The sequence below is a fragment of the Stegodyphus dumicola genome, chromosome X1 (assembly GCF_044657685.1).
Source record: "Stegodyphus dumicola isolate Sdum_Otavi_A_Nest chromosome X1, ASM4465768v1".
In the NCBI taxonomy this organism is placed as follows: Eukaryota; Metazoa; Arthropoda; class Arachnida; order Araneae; family Eresidae; genus Stegodyphus; species Stegodyphus dumicola.
The window spans coordinates 10,771,243-10,779,489 of NC_140780.1; positions in this window are offsets into that span (position 1 = coordinate 10,771,243).

The window sequence follows — 8,247 nt, forward strand, 5'->3', positions numbered from 1 at the left end:
CAAAGGGGTGTTTTTTTTTTAACGTTTTCTGTATTACATTTATTTATTAAATATCATGTTCTTCGCACTTAAACCATAAAATTCAATTCAACTGCAATATCGCAAAATAATTTTAAAATGAGCATATCTTTAGTATTCCCGATACACAGTCTCATGCGCTGGAGATAAAAATGTCCCCTCCGTACAGTGTTGATATTCCTCGCTTTGAAATCGTTGAGTTTGTTAATAAAACATTCTTTAATGTCTGACAAAATATGAAATAGATAATAAAGCAAATTTCAAATTAGGGATTCCAGATGCCCATATTTAGTCGAAGATTACGTTATTCAAAATTTGATGGCTCTAGGTACCACTGTTTTAGCACAATGCTAGAAACATACATACATTTATGCAGATTCTTCATTATTTAATTTCTTTAAATATAATACATGGCTCTAATATTTGGTGGCAACAGTTTGCAAAGTGAATCAACGCAAAATGCCAAAACGAAATTAATAGCCCTAGTGGGGTAACGTCCTTTGGGCTAAAAATTTAATACTTATAATGCAGGAGCGATAGTTTTTACGTAAAAAATGTGAAACGCCCTCGTCGGAACGCGAACCCAGGACTTCTCGCATACGCGTCGAGTGTGCTTCCAATTCAATCCCGAAGACATACGGAAAGGAATAAGAAAATACCTTACATACTCCCCCTTATAAATAACGACTGGAGATGAGAGGACCCAATCGCCAAATCCTGGTGGTTATCGTCCACCAACTTTTATTTCGGGCGCCATTACAGACCATTAGGGCTTTATTTATTTATTTTTTTTTGAAGCAGAAGACGTGAAAAGTATGCAGTGCCCTCACGGAGACTCGAATGCGTGGCGAGTGTGCATCCAGTTACACCATAAAGACATGCGCAAAACAGGGAGAAAATACCTTACAATAAATACTAATATATAATTGTAAATACTAATACCGCTTAAAAGGACATACGAAAGCAATAAAAATTCGAAGAATGTGCTGTAGCCAATCGATACATATGTTCGTAAAACGTCTTTTTAGTTTCGAGAGGGTAGTAACGTATAGAGTGAAACTCATTGATTCAGGCTATGTAGATTGAAAATAATAAAACCTAAGACCTTTACATTTTAATAAGGTATTTAGTTTGCTAAGTGAAAGTTTTCTTACTATTTCAAAGCGTACATAACTTTCTCACAAAGGCAGAAATGATAGTGAATGCAATGTTTGTAAACATGATAAAAAATTCCTTTGAAGACAAAATATTCCTGTACAAAACGAGCGTATTACTGCAAAAAAACTCTTAAAATGAAACTGGCAAAAATTTTACTGAACATTTTTGAAAATATTCTGAAAATATTTCATCAAGAAGCTTGAAACCTTTCTGAGAGTTTGGTGACTAAGGGAAGAAATATTCGTAGCAGAAAATTCCGAATAAATTTGTAGCGACGTTACATTTCTGAAGTCGTATATTGAAGATTAATTTATTTACACTCATGTCTATAAATTAAGGATAATTCGGAGTCACGTGGAAATCAAACTCCGAAACGAATATATCACCTGTAAAATCACTACACATATCTTCAAAAATCATATGCAAATTTCAGGAAGTAACCAGATGACACCTATGGTACATCACAATGACGAGAGTGTAAGAGAGTGACATATAAGGAATACAGGCAAAGAAGTAAACTTGTTCGCAGGCGATTTATAAGCATTTCAGTGCAATAACCAAACAGTTATGACACAAAGAAGGCATTTGGATGATTTTTTACGTGGTAGAATTATCGGCCGTCTGGAATGTGGGCGTACTCAAATGGAAGTATCAGACGAACTTGGAACTGCCCAGAGTGTCATCTCCAGGCTTTGGCAACGATTCCAAGATAATGGTAATGTGAGTAGACGTTACAGCACAGGTCGCCCCAGAGTTACAACGCCGAATGAGGACTGGTATTTGGCAGTTACTTCCAAAAGAAACAGACGGAGCACAGCCTCAGACCTGTCTCGTCAGCTCTCTTCAGCCACTGGTACGACAATTTCAAGGCAGACTGTGTACAGACGCTTAGGGCAGATTGACCTATATGCTCGTAGACCTGTCAGATGCGTTCCACTTACTGCAAATCACTGTCGCCTGCGGTTAGCCTGGAGTAGAGAGCATGCATTGTGGACACCGCAACAGTGGGCTTGTGTGATGTTTTCGGACGAGTTCAGGTTTAGCTTGCAGTCTGATTCTCGCCGGACTTTCATATGGAGAGCTCCAGGTACCTTTTACCACCAAGAAAACATCAAACGACACCGTTACGGTGGTGCAGGTGTGCTCGTTTGGGGTGGAATTATTCTGGGTTCCAGAACCTGACCTGCATGTTCAAATTGGAACCATGACAAGCCAAATCTATCGAGACGTCATTCTGGAGCAACATGTACGTATGTTTGTTTCGGGGCGCCATGGGCGCACAATTTGTGTTTATAGATGACAACGCCCGTCCTCACCGTGGAAACATCGTAAGCGAATGCCTTCAATCGGAGGATATCACCCGTATGGACTGGCCAGCATTCTCACCGGACTTGAATCCAGTAGAGCACGTGTGGGACATGCTTGGCCGACGAGTTGCAGCCCGTCAACCTCCTCTTACATGTCTACCGGAACTTCGGAGAGCATTGCTTTTTGAGTGGTGTGATATCCCCCAAGATCAGATCGATAATTTGATACTCAGCATGTATAGGCGTTGTACGGACTGTATTGCATCGTCTGGGAGACGTACAAAGTATTAACAATCATACCAACCATGTAATATTTTTTTTTTTTTTTTTGTAAATAGGGTTTTTTTTTTTTTTTTTTTCGTAATTTGCTCCAGGGAGAAAAAATCGCTACTTTATTTTAATAATATCAAACATATAGCATCTTCTTTTGCTCTTTACCTTTTGTTTAATAAATAAGCTTTACAAATAAGTCAAATGTGTTTTGCTTCTAACACTTCCATTGCCTGATTTTGCGTTATCCTTAATTTATGGACATGAGTGTATTTCAAAAACGGCGCTTTCATACTGATAGGGATACAAATATCTTCTTTTTGAGAACACGTAAGAAGAATATCTCGACAACAAGAATTTTGCAAAAAATGCCTGATGACTGGATTAAATGAAATATTTCTTCGCATAAAACTGAGGAATTAATATAGTTTAAGACAAATATATATAGGATCTGGAAATAAGACGAGAAAGAATAGCGTTTCTGAATGAATAGCGTTTGTTGTTGCTTATGCTCACTTATCTGACGTAATCAGCTCAAGCTCACGAAATTCCTCGTGGCAAGGAGCTCAAGATTACTCCTGTCGCTAGCAACAGCCTTGAGCACCTTACATGTGAAAGTACGATTTGGCTCAGTTCCGCCGCTAGTTCTGATGGGAGAGCATTCCGGGGAAGGAACGAGTCTGAGGGTCTTCCACCGCTCTCCCTTTCCACCAAACAACACGAAAGGACTTTCGGCTCGTCGCATATGTAGAGTGACGCCATGCCGCACCGACACTATTAAATTTACAAATATCCAATCCTTCTATCAGGATTCGAACCCAGGCCCTTCGGCACGGCAGTTAGCGACGCTAACCACCGTACTGGTTGGGCGGCATAGCTTTCTTCTGCAGTTAAATGTTGGAGGAGGAGTTTGAAAAGGAAGTCGTTTTAAAAACGGTTGATTGTTTTGGTTTACTTACTTACGGCAAAGCCTCGAGGGCTTTCTGCCTAAGGGAAGGGATGCTTTCGGGGAGGACTTTCTAAGGGAAACTGGCTTGTATAAAAGCTTTTAAAACGAGTTTTTGGTTCAAAAAGAAGGATGTCATTCAGCAAAAATGACAAATGTCGTTTATTTCGAAATAAAAAATTTCTTAAATTCATACTTCTTAGGTAGATCAACTGATTATTCTAATTAATAATTCAACTAGCTTCCTAACTGATGATAATTCTCAGACCGAAATTAGGTAGATTAATGAAATATGTTTATTGCTCTCGTAAAATTTTAAAGTCTATATCGGCTTGGCCATTGAAGAATTAGGAAGGGAAAAAATGGTGTAGATATTTAAAATGTTTGGACCGACTTAAATCTAGATACGATGAGTAATTTGTCGGCTTTCATGTTGGTCAGCATTTTAGAAAATTAGATAATACAGAATCTCAAAGATTATTGAAGACTAAGTTATTTCTTCCTTCAACAATTACACATTTAAAGCACTTTGCTGAAAATTTTACATTTCGCATGTTGCCAGGTCTAAGGTTATTAAATTAATCACTTCTAACAGCCCAGAATTTTGTTCAAATTTTTTAAGATTCGAAGCTGAAAGAAGTGCTTAATTTGAACATGGATGATCTTTTTGAAGAAATAACATTAATTCAAACTTCGATCCAAAATATCAAAGTAGCAATGGCAACTTAAAAATTGATGATTTTATATTTATGAATATTTTAAATGTGGCTTCGTATTTATTTCCAATTCCAGTGACATCAGTATGTCCTTTTAGTATTACGCCAACTAAAAGGAGAAATGAACGAAATAGATGTTAGGTCGAATTTATAAAATATGAATTATTTATATATTTCAATTTGAAAGAAAGTTTCTCGGAATTGGCGGAAAAAATAAAAAGAGATGCACATTTTCATGTGTCTTAAAATATGCTTTTAAAAATTAAAAGTTTGGTTTAGTTTAAAGCTTTCACATATTCTTTCAAGTTTTTACAATTTTTGAAGTAACATTTTTAATAGAATTCTAATTACATTTCCGATAATTTATTTTTTATATTTAATACTATAGTATTACTAAAATTATTTTACTAAAACTTTTCAGCTCAAAGGGACAAGAGAACCAAAGGACTCAAAACGGCATTTTGCGTCGTTTCACTTTCTGCGTTCCTTTACGTTTCAAAATGTTGCCACCAAATATTATCGCCATGTATTATGTTTAAAGAAAATAAATAATAAACAATCTGCATGAATGCAGGAATGATTCTCGCATTTTGAAAACCGACAGAACCTACAGACATCCAATTTTGACTAACGTAGTTCTCCAACCAAATATGGGTACATAAAAATAACCTCCCCCGAATTTTGAATTTCGAATTTATTTTATTATCTATTTGAAATTTTGTAAAACGTTAACGAATTTTTTTATTAACAAACTCAACGATTTCGAAGCGAGTAATGGCAACACTGTACGAAAAAAAAAAGTTTAAATTCTTTCCCCATCGCGCGAGACTGTGTATCAGAAATTTCAAAGATATGCTGTTTTTAAATATTTTGTGTTATTGCTGTTGAATTGACTTTTATGTGGTTTAAGTGCGAAGAACATTATACTTAATAAATAAAGGTAACACGTAGAATGTTAAAAAAACGTTCTTTTGGTAATATAAAATCTGAAAGATTTCAGATTTTTTTCCCTTTTATTTATATTTAATTTTTAGTTTGTTTTCGAAGCTTTAAAATATTATTCCATGTCATGAACCTTAATTCCAAAATTATACTCCTGCAATTTACAAGGATTGTTTTGGTTTCTTTGATTAGGGCAAAGCCTCGAGAGCTATCTGCCCAAGCGCAAGGATGCCTTCATGGGATTTCTAAGGGACACTGACTCGTATACATGTTACAAATGGGGAAAACCACAAAATACCCATGCAGCCAGCCCGTTCGCGGCATTCGATCCTCGAGTTGAACTACTAGTGCTGAGCAACTTTACTGCTCGGCCGCTGGTGGGCACAAGGAAGTATTCTTTACAAGGAAGTATTCTTTACAAGGAAGTATTCTTTGGTGCTACTCGACAGCGCTGGCAACCCTACGTACATTAAAATTTTATCACAGCGGTACACTAAAATTTTTAAGAGACATTTAATCATTCTCTTTGTAAGTAATACAAGGTTTCTTTGAAAAACTCTGCTAAAGGGTAAAAAAAAAAGATAAATCTAAAAATGTGTTGACAATTCAGAGTTTTTGATATTTGTATTTGATCTACGTGCTTCTTCGACGAAATGAGGACAAGACATTAAGTAAAAACTATGTATAAAAAATTATTTATCTAATTCTGCACCGAGATAAAGAAGAGCAAACAAAGGCTAGTTCTTCGAAATGTTACGCGAAATGAAACGGTGTCCTAATATGGATGAAGGACCAGAACAAATAATCTTTCAAAGTGTAAAGAAAAGGAAAAGGCAAAAGTTTAGGAGTTTGGAAATTTTTCGAAGACACGCATAAGTTCTTTCTGAATACAAATTAGGAACACAAATCACACGAAAGAATTTTAAAAGGGTTTTGTATTTGACTTTTGCCCACGCAGAAAAGTGAACTCTGAATGCTTTGTAGTAACTTTTTATTTCTTTTCTTACGATTTCAAGAAAATTTGCAAAGAGTGTTTGAAAGTAGTGATTCCTTTCCTGAAAGTCTTTTCTTCTTCTGTTGTTTTGTGGAACAAGATTTTATTATACGTAAAAGCTGCGTAATGTAAGAGGTGATAGGTTTCTATTCAGGAATAAAATAAATAAATAAAAAATCTGAAAGTTTTCAGATTTTAAATTACGTCCAAAGGGGCGTTTTTTTACCATTTTGTGTGTTACCTTTATTTATTAAATACCATGTTCTTCGCACTTAAACCATAAAATTCATTTCAACAACAATATCTCAAAATAATTTTAAAATGAGTGTTTTTTGAGAATTTTCAATACAGAGTCTTGCGCACTGGAAATAAAAATGTTTTTCTTTTCCGCACACTGTTGCCATGGCTCGCTTTGAAATTGTTTAGTTTGTTAATGAAAAATTCGTTGAAAGGGTACAAAACATGAAATTGATAATAAAACAAATTTCAAATTCAAATTAGGGCTTCCACATGAGCATATTCTATGCAAGATTGCGTTATTCCAATTTTGATGGCTCTAGGTACCGTTGTTGTATCCCAATGCGAGAAACATACGTGCATTTATGCAGATTCTTTATTATTTAATTTTTTTAAATATAAAACAGGGCAATAATATTTGGTGGCAGCAATTTGAAAAATGAAACAATGCTTATCCTGAATCGACGCAAAATGCCAAAACGAATTTAATATTCCTTCTGAGCAAATTGCCCCTTTGGACCAAAAAAAAAAAAAAATAATTGGTAATATAAAATCTGAGCTTTCAGATTTTTAATTGCCAACTAATACTTTTTGGGAGAATGGGTCCGTATAGTGCTGCCATTGCTCGCTTTGAATTCGTTGAATTTGTGAATCAAATGCTCGTTAAAGTGTTACGAAATATGAAATCGATAATAAAACAAATCCAGATGCCCATATTCGGGTGGAGACATACGTTATTCAAAATCGGCTGGTTCTAAGTACCGTCGTTTCTTCACAATGCGAGAAACATACGTACATTCATACAGATTCTTCATAATTTAACTTTTTTAAATATAATGCAGGGCTCTAATATTTGGTGGCAACAATTTGAAAAGTGAATTCAAGACGAAATTAATAGCCCTTCTGGGCAAATTGTACCTTTGGGCTAAAATGTGTGAAAGATATATTCAAATAGTATAAAAGAAATTCTTCTAAATACATCCGATATTTTTAAAAGAAAGCTTAAGCATTTTCTGCACTTTTTATGAAGAAAATGCAATTGAAAAAACAAGAAAGAATTTGGAACTCTCCGCTTCTAATTACGCTCAAATTAGAAGACCAGATGTTAATTCTACACAGGATAACACATGCTGATATTGAATTCTAGCGTGAATGTGCATGCAACAGCAACTAGTACCCATTATGTAGTTTTTTGTTCTGATGCATATATTACGTATTCAGGGTGCTCAAAAAACATTCCCAATATATGAACTCCTAAAAGCCTATCTGCTCAAGCAACCGAAATGAAATTTCAGATATTGTTATTTGAAGGTATGCGCTCGAGATTGCGATGATTTAAAATAACAGAGCTCTTACTGCTACGGTTACAGTGAAAACATTTCGAAATTTTCGAAAGCTAACACCAAACTTTTTTCCTGAGGGAATCGAAGGGAAGTTCGCTCCTATCATTGCGGAGCACTTCCTGAAGATTCCTTATTGGTTTGATGAGATTACGGCAATGCCTCGAGGGCTGTCTACCAAAGGGGAGGACTTTCTAAGGGAAACTGGCTCGTATACACGTTAACACGGGGAAAATTGCGAAAGCGTCTATTCAGCCAGCCCCTTTCTCTGGATTCAAACCCCGGACCGAACTACCAATGTTCAGCGACTTTACTGCTC